This window comes from Hippoglossus stenolepis, chromosome 5, assembly GCF_022539355.2.
Source record: "Hippoglossus stenolepis isolate QCI-W04-F060 chromosome 5, HSTE1.2, whole genome shotgun sequence".
In the NCBI taxonomy this organism is placed as follows: domain Eukaryota; kingdom Metazoa; phylum Chordata; class Actinopteri; order Pleuronectiformes; family Pleuronectidae; genus Hippoglossus; species Hippoglossus stenolepis.
This window is the reverse complement of record NC_061487.1, coordinates 16,421,929-16,447,170: the sequence shown is the minus strand read 5'-3', so window position 1 is coordinate 16,447,170 and position 25,242 is coordinate 16,421,929. Positions and strand designations below refer to the sequence as shown.

The 25,242-nt window shown below is 42.5% G+C and overlaps 1 long non-coding RNA gene across 2 annotated transcripts in view; it reads left to right on the top strand.

The window, feature by feature from the left end:
* Positions 1-19,602: 19,602 nt before the first annotated feature.
* Positions 19,603-25,242, top strand: part of LOC118110263 — a 33,996-nt gene continuing 28,356 nt past the window's right edge. Inside the window, exon 1 of one of the 2 annotated variants that reach the window (XR_004696899.2) lies at positions 19,603-19,703. This is a non-coding gene — a long non-coding RNA (uncharacterized LOC118110263). The remainder of the gene's footprint in view (positions 19,704-25,242) is intronic. The other variant, XR_007032702.1, reaches the window with a different exon arrangement.

Below are 25,242 nucleotides of genomic sequence, written 5' to 3'. Positions count from 1 at the left end.
GTCACCTAAATGCATATAGATTTATATCCATGTTGTTATCAAAGACAATAATTTAGGACACATAATTCTCTTCTCTTATTCTCTATATAACATCGACCCAGACATGAGGCTGAAAGCAGAGGTGTTGTCGAGCCCGGTGTGCTCTGCATATCATAAATCAGACCTAACTGACATTTTTTTAAAGAGAATGAATATCCACCCACTCTCTGTGGAAGGGCCATGGTATTTGTATGGTCAATGTGACCTTTCTCCATACCCTCTCAGATTAGGTGTACGACACAGAAAATTGCGCTCTTGCTGCAGTCCATAAATCATACCGGGACATTTTTTCCTTTAAAGAGGTATGTAAATACCAGTGTACTAGCTAGGTAAACAACACTAACCCTGATACAAATGGCTTGAAATTGAAGAAAAGCACCTTATTTTTCAGCTGAAATTGCTTTTGAAACCCAGTTCTGGCACATGGGATGAAGGAGCCATGAAATGATTTGTGCTGGGGGAATAGAAATGGGTTGATGATAACCACACTCGACACAGTTCCTGTGTTGGGGAGTTCTAGCAATGATCAAAGATATCATTGTTGCACATTATTTTCCCCCCGTGCAGACCCCAAATGCATCTGTATCTGAAGTGACATCCACCCCTATGCACTCAGACTATATTTCGTTTTAGGGAACAAAGGCCCTCCACCACATAAGGCAAGGGTCGAGCTCGGGTGTGCAGCATTTGCAGCGAATGTGGAGCCTCCTGTTCCTCAGTCTGTCCCCTCAGACGACTCGTCCATGTGGAACTCGACTTCTTTTAGCATCCACTGTAGAGAATCTTGTGGTCAGCGTGTCCACCCAAGCCTAATGAGCCAGGCTGCATCTTTGGCTGCACTGTGACTGGATTAAATGCCAAAAACATGGTCAGCGCGGAATACAGTGTTAGCTGTAACAGCGTAGTTACCATTCCTTTTAAACCCAAGTATCCTTCCATGCTCCTTTTTTGGCAACTCCTCAGCACCTGCAAGCCCACACAGTGAGTCTCAAGGAGAGCTGCAGGGCACAAGCCATGACAGCCAAAGGGACTGCTAATTCCCAACATCTGGTACAAGCTGGTGCTTTCCATCGTATCACCGTGATCATGGTAGCGCTGCGGTGGACGCTGCTTGGCAGCTTGTGGCATCAGCGTATTGAAGAATAACCCCCATCGTGTTCTAAGCAGAACGGGTGGAGAGCAAACTGTTTCATTTCAGCACGGTGGACCACTGATGCCTGCAGTAGATCCCCTGTTATCTAATCAAACAGCACTGGTCAGTTATGATGCCAACTCCTAAATCCACAGCCGTCTGTAAAGCCGTGGGGGGAGATTAACTGCTACAGCGCCAATGTCCTACATTCAAAGACTTCCTCTTAAGATCTCTTTTCCTGGAAAGTACAGTTATCCATACAAGCAAACACAGACAGAGACATGCAGACATACAGCCTAAAGTAAGAGTCCTTCATGCTGTAATGGGGCTATCACAAAGACCACACAGCTTGCATTTTGGAAGAAGACTTGATGCTTTCTAAACCCTCTTTGTCTGCGACCACTAGAATATCTCAAAGAGGCTTGAATCTCTGCCGTGGTGGAGCATTGGAGGACATGTTGTTTTGCCATGTAGGTGCAGCCTTGAGTCTAAGATCCCCCCCCCGTTAGTAGGAGAGAATAAGAACTCGCAAAGAAAGGTGGCCCAAGACATTTATCCTTTCTGTCTTACGGTCTGCCGGAGCCCTAATAAGACCACGTGTTCTGCGGTTGCCCTGTTATGTGGGTGCACTTCATTATAACACCAGAAGTGGAAGCTCTCACATTGCAGGCAAAGAGCTCTGGGCACTTTTTTAATATTTATATCACAGTCTGGTGTAGCAGTAATGATATTAGGGAGCTGACGGAATTCTCCACCCAGCTGGACATGTTAATTGAGAAGCCAGGATTTAAAGGCAAAGTTCACATTTGTGCAGATGGTGGGACAATGCACGATGGCAGACCTAGGTCAGTGTCATTTCCAAGCTATACCTTAATGGCACAATTTTTTTCTCTCGCTCCCTTTTTTCCTCAAGTTTGACACGTGCTAGTCCCCGAGGTCCAGAGCGGTCTTTGGGCCTGGTCCCTGTACATCAGTGCCCTTGATGGAGGACTATATTTCATATTTGATAAATTCTCAATATTTTCTGTCTCACCTCCACTTTCAGGGTTAATGTGTGTGTGTGTGTCGAATGAATATTCGTCTGTGTGGATTTGTCCGTAAAAAAAAAAGAAATAGTAATAACACAAATGAAATCCAAACTAATGTTCTTTTTTAAGTTATAACATATGAATGATGCATTGAAGTGGACAGTTCACCTTGTTTTTAATGAGCTTTTAAGGTGAAATACATGAGTAGAATATTCGCTGGACTGAGCTTTTCATTTGTTATTAAAAACTACTAGTGAGTGTAGGTTACCACACTAGATAAATCTGCCCTAGAGAGCTGTACCTGAAAGTTATTGTACATATATCATATTAAACTGGACATTTTTTTCCCATAGAACCAGCTGCCGTAGGGCCCAAGTTTATCTCCCAAAAATACTTGTCCCCTCACTCGGGGACCTGTCCTCATAAATTATACGCAAGCATTGTGTGGTGATAATGTGGTCATAAATCAAGCATTTGTACAAATTCAAATAATAGCGCCATAGATTGAAAATAGATTATCGGGGCTAATTAGGTTTTTAAAGTTATATCACACCAGTGTAAACAGTGTAAAGTGATGCTTCTGCGTGCAGGTGTCAGTGAAAGTCCCTCTGCTGGGAAGTCTAACAGATGGGTTTGTCTTGAGCGAGACGGATACTGTCCCACCACACATCTACATCAAATTAGAGCACCCGGAGCGAGTCCTCCCCCCACTCTGACCATACACCGGAAAGCAGGTGTCTGCTTAATAATTTGGTCAAAGATCAGCGAGTTAAAGGTTGAGGCCAGGGGCAGAGAGGGCTGGGGTCATCCTGGTGGTAGGGAGGTGGTGAGACATGATCTCCTCAAGTCTGGAACAGCCAAACCCCAAGGTCATCCATTAGTGCTCTGGCCCATTGGTGCTGGAAGACCCACAATAAATTTACTGTGCACCCTTAACCCTTTTAATACTCAGCGTGACCCAGATGAGGAGATCAGCTCCCTCAGGGAGGGGAACATTACATTATTAGCACTATGCATCCATTGACAGCTATTATATTCTACGAGTGTATTATGGGTGACTTCATACTGTAAATACTTCAACACATGCACTCGACAATTATGTGCATAGCAACCATTCTTTTAACAATTTTGTTTAGTTGTGACTGCGGTACATTTTAATCAATGGAATTCACTGCTTCTTAGTCATGTTAATAATAATGTGGGTGAGATTGCATCTTTAATTTAATTTACGGCAAGATACTTTAATATCTAGAATCCCTCCCTTGGCCATCTGTGATCAGTTTCCAACACGCTGATGATAGTGTCATTGTCTGGCCAAATTTTTTAAAGAACATCTGAGTTATGACTGATCATTATCTGCTCCTTTCAAACAAGGAACAACTTATCTGCCTGTAATGCAATGCATTTTTTTTTTTCTTATTCTCTCAAGAAAAGGTGAAGCAGCAAGGAAGGAGGAGAATGAAATGTCAACAGTGTCAACCACTCCCTTTAAATAGGACTCTCCTATGATCCCTTGCTACCATGCTCGGTCAAACCTTTCCAGGTGTCAAGACTGGGCGTCAGAAAAAGAAATTAAAGTGACATAGTGTTGACAGGAAGGGAAGACATTCCAGTTTTCACCCCTCTCTAGACAATGAGAGAGCCATCACCGCAGCACAGACACAGGCACTAATGAATCAAGCAACACCTTAACTTCTGCAGTGCAGGGGACTTTTGGCCAGGGGGCACCCATACAGTGTCATTGATAATGGGATCCTGTATTGGACTGCTGTTGATTTGATGTCTCTACCGCAACCCCTCCCATGGCCTGCCATTTTGACACAGCCTAATTTTGCCCCTTGCTCATAAAGACATCCTGTTAGAAGGTGTTGCACAAGTGTTAGGGCCTCGTCTTCCTCCGCTTATATCTCACCGCTCAGAGCCTGTTTTATTAAGCAACGACAGCTCATCTTAATATATTTTACCTACAAGGAATATGTGTAATAATATAAGTGTGGGAGTCAGCAGTGTGTTCAAACAAGGTTAAGTTATTTGAGTGTGATGGAACGCAAAAACAATTTGGTGTGTAAAATGTTAGGGGTGAGATTTTTTTAGGCAGAAAGTCAAAATGTATTACCTCCACCGAGATGGTTATGTTTTGACCCATGTCCATTTTTTTATTGGTTAGTTTATTTGTAAGCAAGATAACGCAACAACTACTGGACGGATAACGACGACACTTGGTGGGTGGAATCTGTATCGGTCAGGGAAGAACACATTTGATTTTCTTGAGGATCAAGGAATTTTTTTATTACTTTCTTTGAAATTTTGATATTGTAACATTTTCACAGATTTTCCCCAGTAATAATTAATAAATCTTTCGTTTAGGCCTGGGCGGAGGTGTGAGTCTGCTGAGTTGTCAAGTTGTTTTCTCTTCCTCCACAACTTCTTATCTGGGATTCTTAGAATTTACTGGTAATTCTTCTTTAACATTTTAATGACCTTGTGCTCATGCCTTTCACTCACATTCATCACATGACACCAGTCTTGTATATTCTGTGAGCTAATACTGTAAACTGACCTGATGCCACTGCTGCTGTTACTGTAACAGTCAACAATTGGCACACTCCCAAACCTGCCTGGGTTGCATGTTGCGATGTGTTGCATGTTCCAAGATGTAGACTTTAATTAGAGTGTATTACACTAATTGTTTGGTTCATGGGGTGTAGTAAACCAGGAGCTGTTTGTGGTGAATACATGTAGCAATACAGTAAGTGGTAAAAAAGGAAATTGGGATTTTATATTGACGTGCATTAACAGTAATTAGACATATGTTTTATAAGTAATTTTAGTTCATACAACTTTTTCTTAGATTAAGTGTTGAATCTAAGTACCATGCCTGCAGTTTTATCCCTGGATAAAACAGTTAATGACCTCCTCCCTCTCTTGCCAGATTTTATATGTGACCACACCTCCTACATGTCTCCACTTTCTCATCTTGAGCTGTCTTCCTCATGCCCCCACCCATCACTCCCCTCCTTCCTCTAACAGACATACACCATGCACCCCCAGTATCCCCCCGCGTGCAAGGCTGGTGGCTCCTTTGTGTGACCTGTTCTCACACTGTTCCATCTCCACATCACGCAGCCAGCCTTTCACAGCAGCAATTCAGCAGCAACAATCACACACTCACGCCTCAAAAAAAGACCTCTTGCTCCCTTTGCCAACCAATTAAGAACCATCTGGGCCTGGATGCAGGAAGAACGGTTTTCATATTTTTTTTCACGATGTGTTTTTGATGCAGAGACGCAAATGTTTAAAAAGCTATATGTTTACGCCTGCTTGAGAGTAAGTCATTCAATCTACAGATAGTGTGCTTATCAGTGTTAGGTTTTGTTAATTTCTGCAGAGCTCATAGAGGCCACAACACAGTTTAAAAACACGACAGAGCCAGCCGTTGCTTTTGAAGCTGCCACGCAAGTGTGTGATTCCCGCTGAACTTGAGGTCATAGATTCCCAGTGGCTGCGTAGGGCAGGGAATGGAGAGCAGCAGGGTTCAAGCCTTGGGTCACTGGAGCTTCAGAAGTGGCCAGCCAGCTTTGTCCCAGGAGGGATGATGGTGACGGATTCACTGGTGTTTTCTCAAGGTCCACTGAACCCTACAGCAAGGACTCCCAACTTAGAGCCTCCAGAAAGAGGCAGCGCTCCTCATCTCCAGTTCACAGAACTCCAAAAGAGAGGGGGCAGTCTGGATGGGCTCCAGGATGCCTCAAGATACACAAAATCCAGCCGCAACCTCACGGTGACACTGCCAAACCTCATTTCATTCTTTTTCTCTACATATAATCTGCAGTACACATTAGGCCTCTGACATCCACCGTAATGGTTCACTTCCCCATTGTAGGGAAGTGTTGAACCACTGTGTTGTCAAGTAGGCTTTATAAGGCTCAAAAGATATGAATAGAAACTCCACCCTGTCTTTTTTTCCCCTTCTCAGTCTAACTAAGTTAAAAGGCTTACTTACCCCTAATCAAAATGGCAGGCCCACTGGCATGGTATGTCCCAGCTGTGGCCCTGGCGCTGCATTTCCCTTCTCCCCGTACATTGTTCTGGGCAGCACATCCAAGAGCTCTTGCTGTGTTATGTACTTAACTGAGGTCAGAGTTGACATTATATGGGTCTTGTTGGCACTAAGGCCTCCTCTGATGATGGGACCCTCTTTCAGACATGCAGACTTCAGCGCCTCCCTCGGAGCTAACCTCTGTGAAGACCAGGCAATCGACCACCTGCAAATCTTGCCCAGGGCTGGGACTTTTGTTTAAAAGGAGTTTGCTCCATCACAGTCACATGTGTGCTGTTTGCCCTGACCTGGTGTTTAGCACAGATGCTCAAAGATTTACCTCTGATCTTTTCCGCTCTTTTGGATGATGGGGGGGGATTGGTTCAGTTCATACGTGCAGACGGGAGCCTTGTTCTCAGTTGTTCATTTGGTGGCTCGAAACGACTGGAGCTCGGAGCCCTGTCACCCCAAAAACAAGTCAAAATCCACCACCTGCAGCTCAGACTTACATTGCAGGTGATTTTCTATCATATCAAAAATTTGAAATCTTGCGAAACATATTGGAAAATTGATCCTTGAGCAGCATGTTGGCATGGTTTGGGGAGAAGAACACAGCAGGAGATGAGTGTTTCTTGAGCTTAGCACTGTCAATTCCATTGAAGCAACACTTCCTCATTCACCTCAGCCCCATGTTGTTACTCTGTTAGGAATTATATTACAGAATATACAGCATTTTGAAAAGATGTATCTCCCTCATGCGCCTCTCGTTCTGTTGCTCTCCCTCCCCGCATCTCTCCATCTTGCAAACACACACACACAGACGCACTGCAACATGCACACAACCACACATGCACAACCCCTCTTAAAACCGGTTCTCCTCCCCCCATAGCAATTTTGTCAGAAGTTGACAATGTCTTGATTTAGTTGTCTGGCTGTTCCGGCCAGTTTTCCCCGCTGCGCTAATGTGAACAGGACATCCTGCTGGGCACCAAAGAATACCACTTCACGGCAGCCGCATAGCTGGCAGCTTTTATTTATGGAGCTAGCGAAATGAATGGGTATTAGTGTCCAAACATTTCACCATGCTCCTGCAGCCACACACAAAAGCCACTGATTTCCAGCAAATCTGCACTTATTTTATTCAAGACGACTAAAGCTGGGCAGAGGGAGAGAGAGAGAGAAAACATTTATAATGACTTAAAAGACCCTGAGAAGAAGAATAGGAATTGCGTATGAAAAGGATTTCACAAGATAGAAATCGGAAAAAAAAAAGTGGCCCCTCCATTTCACTGCATTTTTGTCAAGAGATGAAAATGGAAAATATCTATATCTCTAAAATGACTCAACTGCTCAAATTCACACACAACTGCATTTCTTCCAACAATCACCGGCTTTTTTCAGTTGCTGTGTTTGCCTGGTCGCACAAAGCTTTGTGTTTTTACAGGACTGCACCGGGAAGGAAAAGTAATTTTATCATTGCCAAAATTGTCGATTTAAAGTGTCTTCACAAATCACTCCTGCTACCATTTAGCAATCCAGACTGCCTACTGTCTTGTTAACCTATGAATTTTAAGTGAATGGCTCCCATTAGGTAGCAGTAGCGCCGCTGACTCCTCTTGGCTTTTCTGTAGGGGGCAGGCTGAGGCAGAGTGCTCCGCTGGCCCCCGGGCTGCACTTTGCCTGGTCTCTGTGTCCAGGACCTCATCAGCACAGAGTCCGCCTGTCCTCCTGTCCCTGCCACTCACCTCCCTGCTCTTCATCTGTCATTCCTGCCCTTCTGCAAACACACTCCACTGACATTTTGAAAAACTCTGGCATTCACCCTCAATATAGATTTTTTTTTTTGATTATAGCTTTCTGTCTGCGAAGATTGCCCGTATTATTGACTTTGCAATCCCGTGACTATTTGCACAGCTTTTCTCCTCCCCTCTGCATCTTTGTGTAGTCCAGCAATAATATTCCCCTAGTTTCTCATAACCTCTTTTCATTATCCTTTCTTTTTTCATATTTTTTCAGGGTTTTTTTCCCATATATTTTGATAATCCCCTCTGGCCGTGGCCCTTTCTTTATGCCACCAGAGATCAGAGTTTCTGCAAAGCTTCGGTCACTGATGTCATTAAGATTGGGATCTGATACACTAGATGTCCAATGGTTAAATGCCCCTGGCCTGAACTCCCTATTGTCCTCCTAATTCCAAGAGGCAGCTTTGTTTCACTTGCTGTATAATAGCCCATAGGTTAAAGTTCTGCTGCTTTTGCTTTGAATTTACATCTTTCACAGGCTCCAGTCTCTTGTTCTGAGCTGGCGTTTTCTTTTTGTCCTCCTTTCATTTCCAGCGAGTCTCGTAGCCTGCAGGCGGCATGGCTGTTTTTGCTTTAGCTTCTCTGACAGTCTCCCACATCCAGGCATCTTTTGGAGGGTCAGAGGAGAACAACTTGACTTAACAGGTCAACGTAAGTGGGCTCCGCCCTTCTCCAGAGGGGAAGCCATGGAGCCCTCCATTAGGAGCTGACCTCCATGTTGCACTGGTCTGGCCCCAGCCAGGGTATCACATGGCTCTGCCTGAGACACGCTGCTCATTAAAGCCTGCTGCCCGTAGCAGGATTAGGCCTTTTCATGGTTTATCCTCTACTCTGACAACTGACAATGGGCGAGGATAGCTGCTTCAAATGGAGTGTGCATATGAATCATGGAATTATAATTGCTCTTTCATGATGAGAATATTGGAAAATCTATCCACATGCACAATGCAAAGAATTAATTGGGGTCTGTTTTCAAGGGCACATTGCTACACTATATGAGCCCAAGAAAATGGGAAGGGTAGTAATGAGGCATTTTCAATACAGCACACTGTCTCTTTCACAGCACCTGTACAAAGACCGCTGTTTGCACACACACTCGGATACCTTCTGCCAGTAACCTTTACCCACCATGATACTTTTACTCCAAGTTTCACTGCACTTAATACACAACGGAGTGGCCTGTTTACTTGTGTTGTGATGTTTTCAAAGAGCAACCCCATTAACAGTGGTGGCCTGTTCCCCGCGACCCAGTGGTAGCTTCCTGAGGGTGTGCGGGTTACGGAGGGCTGCAGCTCGGGCACCGAGTCGGGAGCTAAGATGAAACTACCTCTTGAGCTGTGTGGGAGGGAGAGGGCTGGTGATAGTGCAGCAGCGGAGCCACTATCTGCAGCATCCGAGCCCCAGTCATGCTTCCTATTTACACCACAACTCTGTTTGTTTTCATTATTCATATTTCATGTGGTATCATGGCATGAAAGAGTTATTTTCTTCCCGGTGGAGGGCAGGTTACGGCTCGGCTCTCGGGTCACATGGCTCTCAACAAGTTGGAGGGGGGGGGGGCAGCTATTTGGATTCAAAGCATCAAAACACTGCTGCACAAATAGAAAACCAAATATTTCTCCTGAGACATAATGCCCTTTGCTCCATAGTTAGCCCAAACAATTTATGTAAAATGTAGCTTTACATAAATTTGTTGAGTGAAAAATACCAATAAAAAATGTAATGGTAAAATAGTCACTTTTAAATCATTGCCTATAATGGTGCAATGAGTGTAAAAAAACAAAAAACATTACCTAATTAAAAGTGTGAACAGCACCATCATTATTTACATATGAAGTGAAGCTTTTTCACACTCCTCTGTAATATACATAATGTGATAAGGACCAGGTATATTTAAAAGGTGTTAATTAACTGCAGGTTTAATACACTCCTTTCTATTTCAAATTATTCCCCTATCAATAACCACCTGTCATTTTCTTTACACAAATAATTCACATTTAAATGTTTTTTATTGTTGTTGTTTGAGTTGAAATGGCAGATTGACTTGAAAATGTAATTAACCAGGAAATGTATGCAATATGTGAGTGTGCATTATAGTTTTGAACTTTCCCAACTTTCATGGAGCTCCCACAAAATGTACAAATGACTTACGATCACTCATTGATTTAATTTTACAGTATTTTTGTTTTTGCTGATTACATTTTATCATCATATTTTACCTGTGTAGTTCTGTTCATTTTAATTATAATGACCAAATAGGAAACAGATCTAAATGCATTAGAAATTAATTTGGTTTTGTTGGTATCACAGAAATTCTTTTGGAGGGCTGTCAAAAACCGAAAGAGGACAGGGGAAAGAAGAACTGAAACTCTGTTAGCAACGCAATTAAACTCTGGTAATGAGGTCAGACATCAGATCCAGTGCAAGTGATATCATTACACAGTCTGAACGGATGGGCCGCTCCAGCTGCCATGCTCTTGCGGTGGGATTAGACTCGCTGTCCTCGGGGCAGCACTTTTACTAGGCTGACCCCTGCCTGCCACTAGGGCACCAGCCACCCCTTGGGCTCCTGGGGGCTTCGGCCCCTCAGTTCCGGTGCCAGTGGCACCAACAGGACTGCGGAGAAGTGAACTGTGCTGTACGATGACAGGACCGGCCATTCCATTAGGAAGAGACAGGCAGGCACCAGCACACAATCCACCCTGTGTTGCCAACTACGAATTACTGGGTTCCTCTATTTCTGTCAGCTCATTTGTAAAAACCAACTAACAATGACAAGGTGATAAAAGGACATTGTATCAGTGATTAGAGGGCTTCGTTTGAACCTGTTGATGGTTAAGATATGGCCTCGCAAATAAAGCACTACTTCATGCTGCCTTTCTGGGAAAAGAAGCCTTTTCTGTTAAGTTAAAATCATGGTTCATACTTGCAAACAAGATTGAAATAATGAAACGTACAGATTGGTAGCAGTCTAATTTTCTTTCCCCATTGTCCAAGGCCTCGTTTGCTAAGTCCCTCGCAGGAGTCTGCTTAATTTGTCTTTTCTTATTTGGTCTGCTTGTGTGTTTTGTGCTGTTCTCTTTTTGTCTCTCATGATTACTTTGAGGATATCGTTATGACATACAGCAGCAACAATAATTCTTCTGTTCTAATTCATATCAATTAGTAGGGGATGGTAATTCAAACTGACGGCACAGTGTATCTTGAAAGGCTTGCGAGGATGTTGTGGCGGCAGCATCTCTGTGCAGCCATAAGCCACCCTCCTTTCCCCTTTCTTCCCCCTTTCTGTCTTTCAGTCCACAACAAGGGGCTCCAAGCAAAGAGGACAATACGAGTCGGAGCCAGTACTTTGATAATTAGTTATTGATTGAGAACAATGGCATGGCGTACACTGTCGTATTAGCTCGACGCCAGTAGGTCGCGACACCAAGAGCAGCCATCAAGAAACGAGGGCCAAAACATGCCTGACTCCCCTAATAAGATATTCCTTCATGTTTTTCTCTTTCATTTCCCTCCTCTTTTTCCTTCCTCAGGCATGTTAGTGTTCGGGCTGCACGGGGTCAAAAGTATTAATGCTTGTGCACAAACGAGCGCCTGATGAAGGAGAATTTAATTAAATGCCCACTCAAGCTTCACATACCACATTGCCCTGATTTTCTTTATGTTTTTTCTTTGTATGTAGGACTTTTCATCACAAGTGTCCCAAAAAAAAAGAAGAAAAACACCACATAAAATTGAATGAGTGAAATTCCTGGCGTTGATTCCACAATATACAGAAATAGTGAACGCCAAATGAAACACGTAAAAATATTGTGACGCAGTGTTACATATCAAATACCACCTATAAATGAAGCATATGTCTGTGTGCATATATTTCATGATAAAGTCTGTTGTATTGGTTTAGTCGTTGCCAGAATTTAATTAGAAAAAAGTAAATACTCTCTGCGATTATAATAAGCACATATGATTGACCTGAACAGTGTGTATCTCATTCTTTTGGACTCTGTTTTAGTCTATTGTGCAAACAGAGCAACTTCAACACGTACACACATATACGTTGCTGGCGGCGTACTTGCATGCGTGTCAGAGACGGTGTCATTTAGTGAGAGTTTGGCTTTTAACCAAGCCGTGTTTACGTACGACGGAATATCCTTAAATAATTGGTGGGTCTCCTCTGCTAAGGAGGGATATGTCAGGTTTGGCATCAGCGTGAAAGAAGCTCCCTAACTCCCTTCACCTGATCCGTGGCCCTGTAAAGATGCAGCAGGCATTAAACAGAGCGGGCAGCAGCGTCAACTGAACAATGGAGGACTGTCAGGACCGACAGCAGGGCACGGCTCCACCGTCACTGCTCTGACAGCGAGGGCCTCAGAGGGTAAACTGCTTTGCTGGAACTAATTAAACAGATGAAGTTATGACATGAATATGCAGATGTTGTTTACATTTTACCATATGGTATTATTTCAGGTAATAACGCACAAGAGAGCCTCCCCACTCATTAACGTGAAGGGATGGAGTGAAAACGCTGTCTATCAGGAGACACTCGGAGCATGTTTGAGAAATATGATCAGACTGATGCTCGGGTGTTGAAATCTATTTCAAGCCACTCAATTAACATACATGTTGATAGCTATTACAGTTTGATTTAAATTGTTAGCAGACTAGATGTAGGACGGGCTATTCCCTATTGAAAGAAGGATTTCAATTTTCTTCAAATCTATCTGAATGTGTCAGATTTCTTCTCATTTAAAGTGTACAGTTAATTATCATAACACTCTCAACTTCTTGTTACCCACTATGACAATATTTTACTCTCGCTAATCCACAGCCTATTATTAGCACTTAAATTCAATAGTTGCTGGTGCAATTAAATCATGTTTTAGAGCTGCAGTGTGTGGCCTCATACAGCAAGTGTCAGCTCTGTGCACCTGCCATAAACCAGGTTTAATTCTCAATGCACAACCTGCATTTAACTCAACCTCTCTTTTTTATTTGCAAAGTGTTAAAAGTAGCAGAACCGTCTGAGTTCTTTTCCCCAGTTTTGTGTGCAGCCTCACCATTCCCCCGGAGCGGGTGCTGAGAGGTTAAGAGGGAAAGGGCCGATGGAGTCGCGTTTAGTAAGAAGTGTGGGATCACGGGGGCCAGCTGGTGGGGTGATGGGGAGCGTAATTGTGCCCGCTGTGTGGATAGGGTGGGGGGTGAAAGGATGGGGTGAGAAGCCCTGGAAAAAAGGGAGGGGAGGGGACACCTCAATTACCTGTGCTCCCTCTGACCCCGCTCTCCCTCTGTCTCTCTATGGACAGACCCACTGTCTGAGAGGCGGGGCGCATTTCCACAGGCAGATGCACATCCCCCTCCTTTGTTCGAGATAGCATTCGCTCCTTCTGCGGAGCTGCAGAAACTTAATTGCAACAATCTCTTCTCTAATGCATTTCTCCTTTATTTGTCACTGTCAAAAATTTCAATTTTACCTTTAAAAAAAAAAGAAAAATCAAAGCCTTTTTCGAGGGGGTGAAAAAGCCTTTTCCCTGGGACTTGGCCAGACAGTATTAGATTAAAGATGTACAACAAAATAAAAAGCTGATTTATCCGAAGTGAGCAGTTCCCTCACACATATTCAGCAGGTTACATGCAGCTGTCATAGTTTGTTTTGGAGCTCCTGCTTGGGCGAATACAGTAAGTGACAGAGACCGGTGTAAAATCAATACTTCACAGGAGTGTGATGTCTTAATAAACTCTCTGTGTTGTTCAGACAGGAAAGCTAGACGTGTACGAGGAGGACTACAGCGCAGGCCATTGTGGAGCTGTCAAGTCCGGCCCTCAAAAGCAGATGAAGCTGTCAGATTATTAATATATTTATACTGACAGGCCCCAAGTCCACCCCTAAAACCCTCCTCTCTATCAGTGTCCCTCAAAAAAAATATGCTCTGCTTCAAAGGCGCGGGCCACAGGGTTGGATGCAAGGTCAAAGGCCAAATACATTTTGAAAGCAAATTCTCTTCCTTTTGCAACCTGTTTTTATTGCTGTCGCTCCCCTCCTCTGTAGCGACCATTCAGCTGAAACTTAGGCTGAATTGGCAGCAGCTTTCAAAGCGCTTGGCAGCCTGGTGATCCTCAGGAGCTCTCAGCTGACATCTCCCTGGGTTTGTCTATGCTCTGGGGTCAGCGCGAGCCCTGACTCCCAGGACCCACTCACTCAGGCGCTACCATGAGTCAGTCCCGCAGACGGAAATTAAAATGTGAAAAGCTGTCTGACTGAAGGCATTCCTCGCCCCCCATGGCATTTTCCTTTCTCTGTGACAGTTCCTCTGAGACTTCTTTTTCTTTCATGTTTCTTTTTTTCCCCTTTAGATTATTTAACAACATGCGAACAGAGCTGTCAAAGAGAGACATGCTTGATCGACAGAGCAGGGGAGTGTCTCAGTCAACACGGGGTTAAATTCGATTTTCTGCATGTTCAGTATGCCAGTCTCAAGCCAGTTATTGCCTCGGCTTGATGTTTTTTGATGGATCAATTATCCATTGTAACATGTTGCGAAGCCAAACAGAACGGCAACTATGACACCTGTCACAATCTCCTATTAGGCGAGGGAAATTGAAATAATTTAATGACAGCTAATTTAGTCTTTATTTTCAATCTCATTATGGCTGCGGTAATTTTGTGCTGTAGAAAAATAAAAAAACTGAGAGTGAAATATGACTACGTACTCAAAGTAAAGCACCACGACTATAGGGATATTAATTTGATATCTCTCAGTGAAAACAGAAGGGAATAAATTGCGCTTTATCAGATTCAGACAAAAACAAGCTTGAGAAGACGATGAGATCTCGGAGATTCTTTATTTATTTTTTTTCACTTTAAAGCCCAGTGTAGATTAAGTTAAAGTCAGAGGTCACACTGTGGAAAGCAGAGCCAAGAAAAACAATCATTAAAAAAGTAAAGCAGAGATATAACACATGTATAACAAGAAGTAACGTATAGAATAATTTAAGAATCTTTATAATGGAGAATATATATTTTATTTTCTTATTATTTTTATACATTTTTCTGAGTAAAAAAAATACATATAAAACAGTAAAATCTGTATAATGTCTAATTAGGTTTTTAGACGTAGATTTAAACACAGGTCAGCAGATGTTATTCCCCCAGCCGTCTGAAATCTTGACAAGAATTCACAATTATCGCTGCACCGAATTCTTCCGATGCGCCACCTAATAAGTCAAAGATATGACTTCAGATCGGGACAAAAGCGCCGCGAGCTGAACAGATGTGATATGCTTGTCAATAACACGTATGTGAGAAAGCTGCGTGGGAGCGTCTTATCGGTACATGTGTGCATATACTTGAATTTGCAAGTAAAGAGCCTTATTGGGATTACCCATGGTACATTGTAGTTGGTATCATAAAGAGAAAGAGGGAGTGGATGCGTCTTTCCTTTTTTTTTGTGTTTTTTTTTTCCAGGGATTCGGTAAGCTCTCTGTCAATGGTTTGGAGTTGAATTGCCTTGGATGGCTCCCCTCATTCCATGGAATGATCTCAGACCTAATTTACTGGGCAGCTCAGGATCCAAAGCATACAAGGCGCTCCTCTGCATAGAATGTGTGAAATAGATAGAGCAGCCATCCCTCAGATGTGCTGCAGTAATCTTCAGCCAGAGCTCGTCCAGCAGGCCTCGCCCCTAAAGGGATTGATGCAGTGTCAGAACCTTTGGCTCAGGGGTCATCCTCTCTTCTTGCCTCCCCAATCTGACAAAAGCTGAATTTCTTTCCCTCACTATTCGTTTCTCTTTTTTCTTCTATTGAATTCATCGGCGAGAGAGGCATGAGATGTGAGTGAATGAAACATTTTCATTAGAAGGGAGGAGAATCCCTGGTTAGAGACGAGGCCGGAGCTCATCTGAGCCAATGACATCCCCACCAATTCTTTCTTTCTTTTTTTTTGTCCTCCCTGCTTTCCCAAGCTGTCACTCTGTGCGGTGTGTGGCACACTGATTGAAATCAGCACTGTGTCAGGGCCGTCATATCTCAGAAAGACATAAAACATGCAGAAACATCAATAAGCAACAGGCCGCTGACAGCTCTCAGGCACCGATCCCGGCGAGGGGAGATGAGGGGAAGGTTAGGACTCTGGGGGGATGCTGTGCAGTTGAAGTGTCTTCTTCAGGCTTCACTGAGACCCAGGCAAGACAAGATAAAGTCTATCAGGTTATCGCCTAGTTCAAGTTGCTTCTCGGACAGCGGGGCCACTGGGATGCTGGATGTCAGAAGATCGGTGTGTGTGTGTGTGTGTGTGTGTGTGTGTGTGTGTGAGAGAGAGAGAGAGAGAGTGTGTGTGAACAGTGAGCGTGTGTGTCTGCAGGTCTGTGCTCATGCAGGTGTGCAGTGTTTTCAGCTGAGAGAGACGTCGCACTTGTTACAAAGCTGCGGAAATTCAGAGATTTATTTTACACAGCATTAAGAACACTGTGACATCCTCTGAATGTAATTGATATGTTCATTTTTTTTTTGATATTTCTTGCTGATTATATTTGTTAAATATCATATATAATTTCAGCTACATCACTGCAAATAAGCCTTCGCATGCTTTCTTTTGATTGATAACACTCCAGTTCTAGCCGGCAGTGGTGGCCAAAAGATGCTGTGGGATTTTCAGTGTGTATTTAATTCACTAATGGGAGGTAAAGGTGATAGTCTGTTAGATCACAGCCTGACTCTTCCTCTTACCACTGCTAATTAGGCAAGTTTTATAGCCCAGTGAAACTGCTGAATCTCCTGTTTCTCACACTATGTAATGGTCACTCCAGCGCCCTCACCTACCTGTTTAGAATGATGATATATGGGACAAATAATCAGCGTTACGTGATCCTGACTTTGACGCGGTAAATCCACCGGTAATTAGCGTTGCGCGGGAACCGACGGTGGGAGTTTTGGCTGGAGTTGTAGTTTCCACCAAAAAGTTGAAGCCTATTATTTTAGTGTTGATGGGTTAACGTTGTGGACAGGCGCCCATCTGCATATCAAATGTGACTCCCATTATTTTATGTTGCCGCTCTGCTAACAGCGCCTCCCAGCACTCCTCCATGTTCTCCTCCATCTGCCTCCTGTCCATTGATCAGCCTTTCAGGGCATCAGTCTGTTTAGCATCTGCTACAAGTTCCAGCAGCTCAGGTAACTATCTCGCTGCTCTCCGCCGCCTATTGATCTTCACGTCCACCTGCAGGAACATCTGTTTCGGCGTGTCGTTTGTCAGTGCGAGCAGCTACCTTGTTTCGCTCCACGTCTTGTCCACTTTCACTCACTCTCACAAAGAGACTCCAGTCCCGTGTGTGTGTGTGTGTGTGTGTGTGTTGAGTTGCTCTGTGAATTGTTCCAATAATGAATAGGAAATCAGTCACTCATAGTTTTTACAGGTATAGTAGAATTAATTGCTGTGTTTAAAGATGAATTTACCTACAACTTAAAATATATATTTTTTCTAAATCAACCTTTAATCACAAATTACCAACACACATTTAGAAGTTGTGCAATCAACTGAACATTTAATGTGCATTCATAACCTCATCCTCTTGATTAGGCACAGTATATTATTAGTTAAATATTATTTTATTCTGAATTAATAATTCAAATAATTGAATATTATTATATTCGGAGAAAATCTAATTTGAACAGAATGGCATGCATAAAGCAACCACACAACAAAATATTTTATTTGCATTTAACAATTATTATTTATGCTCAGAATAAATTTTAAAATGGAGTCATTTGCTGGTTTGTATTAGAAATAAACCAGAGACCATTTTCTGAATTGTCCCTCGTATTACACTGAGCAGAAAGCGTGACAGTCACGGGCCGAGCAGAGCCTGCTCGCATCTTCACATTTGTTTCCTGCTTCCAGCGCTCAGAGGAGCCGCTGCAGCGCAGTTTAATTTGCTCTTTTGTAATGATGGGGCGTAGGTTAGTTAATTTCAATTTTTGATTTCAAAAGCTATCAAATACAGCTCAGATGAGAAATCAATTTTCCCAGCTGCCCCGGCTTTGTGGTGAAAAGAACTGCCGCCATTGGTGCGCAGCCCGTCACATGACCTAGTCAGGGATTAGTTCAGCAGGCCCATGTTGCCACCACCTCAATTACAGGCTGCCTCTTGTCATTTACCACTATAACATCTCATTCTCAGACACAACTCATATTTAATTCATGAAAGCCTGCACAAGAGTAATTGTAATATAGATTGTTATAGAAAATTTAGAGCGCAACTTTTTTTTTGTTTTGCATTTGTGATTGTATCATTTGCTGTAATTTGGGATAAACAAAGATGGAATGGTGAACGCCTAATTTGGGATTGATTAAAAAAAAAGAAAATCCTTAAAAAAAAATATATAATAAAAGAAATCATGCAGCTTGATCAGATGGCAAGAGGTAGATATTTACAAAAGATGATATGTGAAAATTCACAAAGATTTTATGGTGAGGATTGTAATAGAAATGTAGTTTACACAATGACCATGATCAAAGCCACTGCTATGAGCTCAAATCTAAATACAGACTGGACGGTTGAGATTAAGAGAAGTTGTACACTAAATACATTTATCGCATATCAATTGCCAATAACTGATTCCTGATCAATAGCACAGATGTTAAGTGGTGGGTGTTTTTGTACAAATCTTAACAGTATGAACAGACATGTGTGCTGAATGATGACTATTATAAAAAAAAAAAAGGAAAATTCCTTTTTGATACATATTACTAATTGTTGACACGACACGAAGCTCAAAGCGTCTCGCGCTGCGTATGAGAGCATATTTTACATTCTTATGAAGCTTTGGTTTGGAAATTGAATCCATTCCAACATTTCTTTCCCTCAAACGGATCCTCTTTCCCTTTGCGCGGCACAAATTGACAATTTGTTCAGCAATCAAAAAGTTCTCCCTTCTGTACATATCACGAGATTATGTCCGTTTGACAGTTGCGTTATTCTATGTGGTTTCCATGACGACTGTTTGGGCGAGGCCTCCAATAAAACCAACCTCAGCTGTCATCTCTTCACCTAAAAGCTTTGTAATTGCTCTCATTTGCATACTACAATTAAGTGTGTTAGCTCACAGCAAGAACAATCAACCTCCACTAAAGACTGGGGATAGTATAATTATTATATCAGTGGATTTGTATAAAACATTACTGACGAGCCTTTGTTTGACGTCGGCATTGTACTGTCAGGCCAGTTTCACCGCTTATTTTCATAAATGTACATATTTCACAGGCGGCGATGGGTAATTTATAGGCGGCGGTTAAAAATGTTGTGATTATCGTTTTCAATTACAGCTCCCATATCGCCGTGTGATCACATGAAAATATGAATTTTGTTCCATAAATTATCATTTCGGTTTCTTTCTCTGGTCAACACGGCGAAATTTATATTTTTATCCATTTTTGATGGGAGGCTTTTTGACTCTGTGGCGCACTTGACTAGCAAGAAACAGAATGATTTGCAGTGGAGGGAGACAGTTTGAGCAGCTGTTTGAATGGAAAGGTTATGTGCACCGGGCTCTAAGCATTGTTTCTCTCTCCCTCAGATGCGCAGAGGCTGTAATGAAGAGCTCTTGAACTCGCAGTGAGAGAAGCTGTGACAGGAGTTCACGAGGATTCCTCTTTGGTTCTGCTGGACGTATGACACACACACACACACATACACACAGACACACACACACACACACGCAATACACAGCCCAAGAGAGCAACTAACAGCGAATACAGGAATCCAAATGAACCCATCACTCATTCATTGTTTCACAACTCCCTAGCTTTTCATTTGAAGTGTACAGTCTTCCAACTGACGCAGGAAAAAAAAACATCAACAATTTTCGCTCCACTTCCTCCTCTTTTATTTTCTGTTTTCCTGCCTACATCATTTATTTTTGGACACACGAGATTACGGGATAGAAACCTTTTATGAGAAACATCCTCATCGTAGCATAACTTGAATTTGCCAACTATGAAAGCGCCCTGTATTTCCAGCCCTCTGAGCTTTACTATCAATCCTGTGATACTGCAGTGCATCTTGGGGCAGGTGCATTTTATTTGGAGTTTTTCTGCCTTCAGGCCCTGAATTGAAATGAAGGGGCAAAAGGCAGGAATGGCAAGTGCACCATTCCTCGCTCTCTGCAGTCTCCCAACACAAACTGGTCAAGCAGAAATGAGACCTGCATCAATTTTAATTTGTATTTATCCTGCTGATGACCCGGCTCCTTTCACTCTGCCTTCGGAGGCACAAATTACACCCATCATGCCTCTGATTCCAACATCCCACGGTGTGCTATCAGAAAATTAACATGGTTATATACCACCGGCGGGTTCAAGGTGTCACAACACAATTATACAATCATGCAACCTGACGAGCTCTGACTTGTCGCTGGTGTATGACAACCAAGCTGGAGGGCTACACTGTCTGTCACATCCAGGCGGGTAAGATAAGTTCACTGAGGAGTAGCATGTGCCTCAGTATCTGCTTCTCTCTATCTGAATCTGTTAAATATCACAAGACTGCTGCAGTGATATATATATTTTTTTTTTTGAGGCGAAGTAGAGAGAGCCACATCTGAACTTCCCTTTGACTTGTCAGATTTTTTTCTCAGCACAGCAAATTGAGCCTCCTGAATTTACAAAAACATGAATCAACATGTTCTTCCTGTGTCTCATTAATGGAATTAAGTTATCAGATGGAGAAGTTGAATGTAAAACCTCATATGTATCTGTGCTGCAGTGCTGTGCAGCAGCTCACTGTGACTTTCAATCAACCCTAATCCTTGTATCTCATAAAACCTAGACCAAAAAAAAAAAACCGAAGGGAAGCTCCCCTGTCTGGATCCCCAGTGTGCTCCCAGTGTCAAGCCATTAGGCTGTGTGAAATGAGGTGCCACTCATGAGTTATAATGCTGCGCATCTATAGATGCAATGGTAAAATACAGCCCCTCAATGTTCAGTTCTCTGTTGGAGTTGGGGAAATAATTCTGCTCTGATATTGGTCCATCCGGCTATATCCCAATTCAAAGTCACAATGATATGAAGAGGGCTGCTGGATAAATTCAAAATAATCCACTTCAGGATGGCTGTGAGATTAATGGAAAATGTGTGTGTTTGCTTGTGTGCGCGAGCGAACGTGTGTGTCTCTGTATGAAAATGATGACTGCTGAATAAAATATATCAAAAAAAACCAGTGTGGCACCGCAAACTTCCTACTGCAAGAAGATATTACTAATAAGATTATCAACCTTGGCGATGAAAGGGAATGACACACCCAGGAAAGAAGGAACGTGACAACAATGTTTGCTCTCCCGAAAGAATTAAAATGCCCAAACTATTTCTAAGCCGACAGAGACGCTAAGCTTTCAGGAAATCTATTTGTGGAGTAGAGTACGTTCATTTCGTCCAATTTGAAAACACATCAATAGGAGACATAAGTTTCTCCAGCCAGTTGTTATAGACCTGCAATCAATGAAAGTTATCCTGACTGCTGCTGTACTTAGAGGCACATCACAAACGCATGCTAGCAGCAGTGTGCCGAGCTGAGATATTTACCCAGAGGTACTGTAGATGTAACAGTGATAAGGAAATAAAGCTAATAAGTGTCACTTTGATGTGACAACAAATTATACATGGCTCTATCAGATCTCATTTCCATTCCACAACACAGAGAATACCCTGAAGCGTGGCTGTTAATGGGAGCCTCTATCAGCCATCGTGGAAAGCCTGCCTCATTACTCACTCCAGCACAACTGTGCCCAGGGTGGTCGATTTCCCCAACGGACACAGGTTCACAGACCAGAGACACACTGTGAGGCATATGACTTGTTTTTCAATGCAAAGGGCGCAGATGCCGTCATGCTGCACGTGTGTGACATCGTTTTATCGGGAAATTCATTTAAGCCGAACACAGAATTTAGTTATAGAAAAAAAATGTATATAATGTTTATTTTTTTGTTTAGTTTCTAACTTGGAACTGTTAAGCTGTAATAATTATACCACTCATCGTCGATTTCATTATTCGTCTGATTCTTTACAACGTGATTGTTATTCAGAGAGGGCACCAAACACACACATAACCTTCTATCCCTCCCAACCCGTGCAATGAATATTTTAAAACCTTAATGTATACCGGCCATCTGAATTTTCCACCCAAGTCTTTCCTTTGTCCGTATAAAATTAGAGGGACCTGTTTCCCTCCATTGTGGCTGTAAGTGAGAATGCTGGCACTCGGGTTATCTCTCCACACAATTTGCAATCACCATTTGCTCCCTGGTTTTACTCTGTTTCCAGCTTCCTGACAAAGTCAATAGGGGGCATCCCTCATCTGTCAAAAACCCCAAAAGAACAACTTCTCATGCTTTTTTTTCTTCTTCTTCTTAATTTCCCGTTCCCTCTCTTTGTGAAGTCTCCCTCGCTGCCTGTTAGCCGCACAGCGAGTCCTCAGTTTGTCACTCGGCGCAGATTATGAGATTATTAATTCTGTTGCTTGGCGACCCGCGTCAACATAAACAAGCAGAAGCAGTCACAACGTATAAGGGAGAAAGTCGTGAAGACGTAGCTGACCCTCTGGTGACTCTCTCACCCAGAGGGGTGGCTGCAGCGCTCGCTGTGCGGGTTTCAGTGCAATCTGTGGAGCAGATGGCTGGAGTCCTGGGCAGAGAGCAGCAGGTCTCAGCCTGCATGTCACTGGGATGATGTGAGCTGGCTCCCTCTAAGCTTTAGTTAATACCTTCATGTATCAAAGACTTGTTAAGGGTCTGGGCAAAACTCACGACTCTTTATTAAAAAAAAATTTAAAAAACAATACTCTCTCTCTTCCTCTCTGTATCTATATTGCTCTCTCTCCCTGTAGTAAATGGTTATTGATAACGCTTTCCTCTTATCTATTTATATATCTGTTGATTTTGTGGTTGAGTTGTTTTATCTTTAGACACAACTATAATTGTAAAATTTGTGAATGGGGAATATACAATCCCATACATAGCATCTAAATCTATATTATTGCTATATGTCATGATATTACGAAGGCTATTGTGTAAATTTCATTGAGAAACAGTCTATGGATAAGACAAGAAATAACAATACAAATACAAAGTTAGACGGTTAACTAATGCTAAACAAAAGTGGCAATAGAAAGTAATGACAAAGATAATCAGAGGTAGTAATATGGAATCAATATTGCGCACGATATTGAAAATAACATGATGCTAACCAGATGGAATTACCTGATCTTGGCCGACCAACGCAGCTAATTAAATACCTGACACATGAATTGATGAAATTTATATGAAAATCTAGTATTGCTCCAAAGAAGCCCAACTCACTGATTTGCAAATTTCCCTGTAATGTCTTAATACATCCAGTGATATGAGAAGTGATTGATTATTAAGGCACAGATTAAAGATGTAAAGCAATATAGATTAGTATACCCACAAGCAGTCAAAGGGGTAATCATGGACATTATGGGTTCCCTATGAAAAGATAATGTCCTTGATTCTACGTCGACTTTAAGTGAAGTTTCAGACTGTGATGAAGCCATTAAAGTAAAATCACTCGCGAGGTAAATAAACATTAGCTGTACTTGTGCTCGTCCCGTTCTCCCTCGGACACTTAGGCTTTAATCTGTGTTGCTGGCAGGTAGAGCAGGCGAGGCCGTGCCTTGTGAAGTGCAAGTGGTCCTGCCTCTCTTCCTCCCCTCTCTCTCGCTCTCTCTCTCTTTCTCTCTCTCCTCATATTATAAAGAGTGGCAGCAGGCAGAGTGACAGACTGCCCCAAGAGATGACACCTGTCACTGAGGGGAGTGCAGCTAATCTACAAGCCTCATTTTGTTTGAACTCTTTGTCACCTTGCCGTCAAATCCTCATCTTCTCAGTCACTGCCAGCTTCCCTCCCCTCTGCTTCTCTGCTCGCTCTGCCCTGCACAGTCTCTCCACAGTATACAGTAACTCCACCATCAGCACACACACACACACACACACACACACACACAGACCAGTGACATGTTTCTGCCTACAAACATTTATTTATTATCAGAGTTTTACATGTTTGTTCTCTGTCTGTTATTTTTGGATTATTTATGAATAAACATGTCATGAGCACTTTTCCACAAAGTCAGAAAACATTTCTTGGCAGCTCCATATCTTTTTCAGACGTGTGTAACATTGCTTATGTGTCCCCAGCGTATGAGAAGATGAGGCGTCCTTGTTCAAATGTTTTTATTTTGCGGACAAAGCCCCATTCATTTATATTGAGATTTGTCTAAGTTAAAGTGATCTGAATAGAAATGCAGTCTGGAGTGGCCCAGTCTCTGTGGAGCAGCACACTCCACCCCCTGGCCAAATATCTATATTGTCCACTTCTACAGACTGTGCTTTGTAATTATAATATAATTCATTATGTCTATGCTGCATGTGTCACAAAGGAGGAGTCCTCCCCGAAATCCTCCTGCGCTGTTCAAGCTGACCGAACACATTCTTGTTCCCGTTTTAAAGCCCGCGGCTTAGAAATACCCTCTCACACCCCCATAAACAATAGATTTTCCTATTTTGCTTAATTGAGATATCAGCCGCAAATCTGACAGCTCCCTCCAGCCCCTAACTCCGACTGAGAGAGATCTACACAGAGACAGGAAATGGAGAGGAAAGGGAGAAAAAAAAGAGTGAATAACAAAGAAATAATCAAATTAGTGATGATGATAATAATAATAATATGAAGAAGAGAGATAAACTTTGATGTTTATACATTGTAGAAATACTCCCTATATAAAATGTGTAAATAGTCAATGTATAAATGGTGGTAAACATTCATATAAATGTTGAGTCCAGCTTTTTAAGATAAATTATGATGGCAATAAAAGAAAAAAAAAACACATGATCTCATCCAAGTTGCAGTGGAGGCGTCGGCCAACTTCTTTAAATGCTTCCATTAAGTGGAATTATCTTTTCCAGACACATTTTGTATGAATGCATCCAAAAATCCCTATTTCATTTGGATTGCATTGGGGTTTAATTTAATCCTTTTGCTTATTAAAAAAATAAGATGCAGCATCGTTAACAATGGGGAGGCTGGTCTGCATGGAGCACAATGGCTAAGGTTAAATTGGAGGTTGTGTATGCCCCTTTGCTGTATTAAAAGAGCATTCATATTCAAATAAAAGCAGGCGTCACTAGTTCATGTTGCAT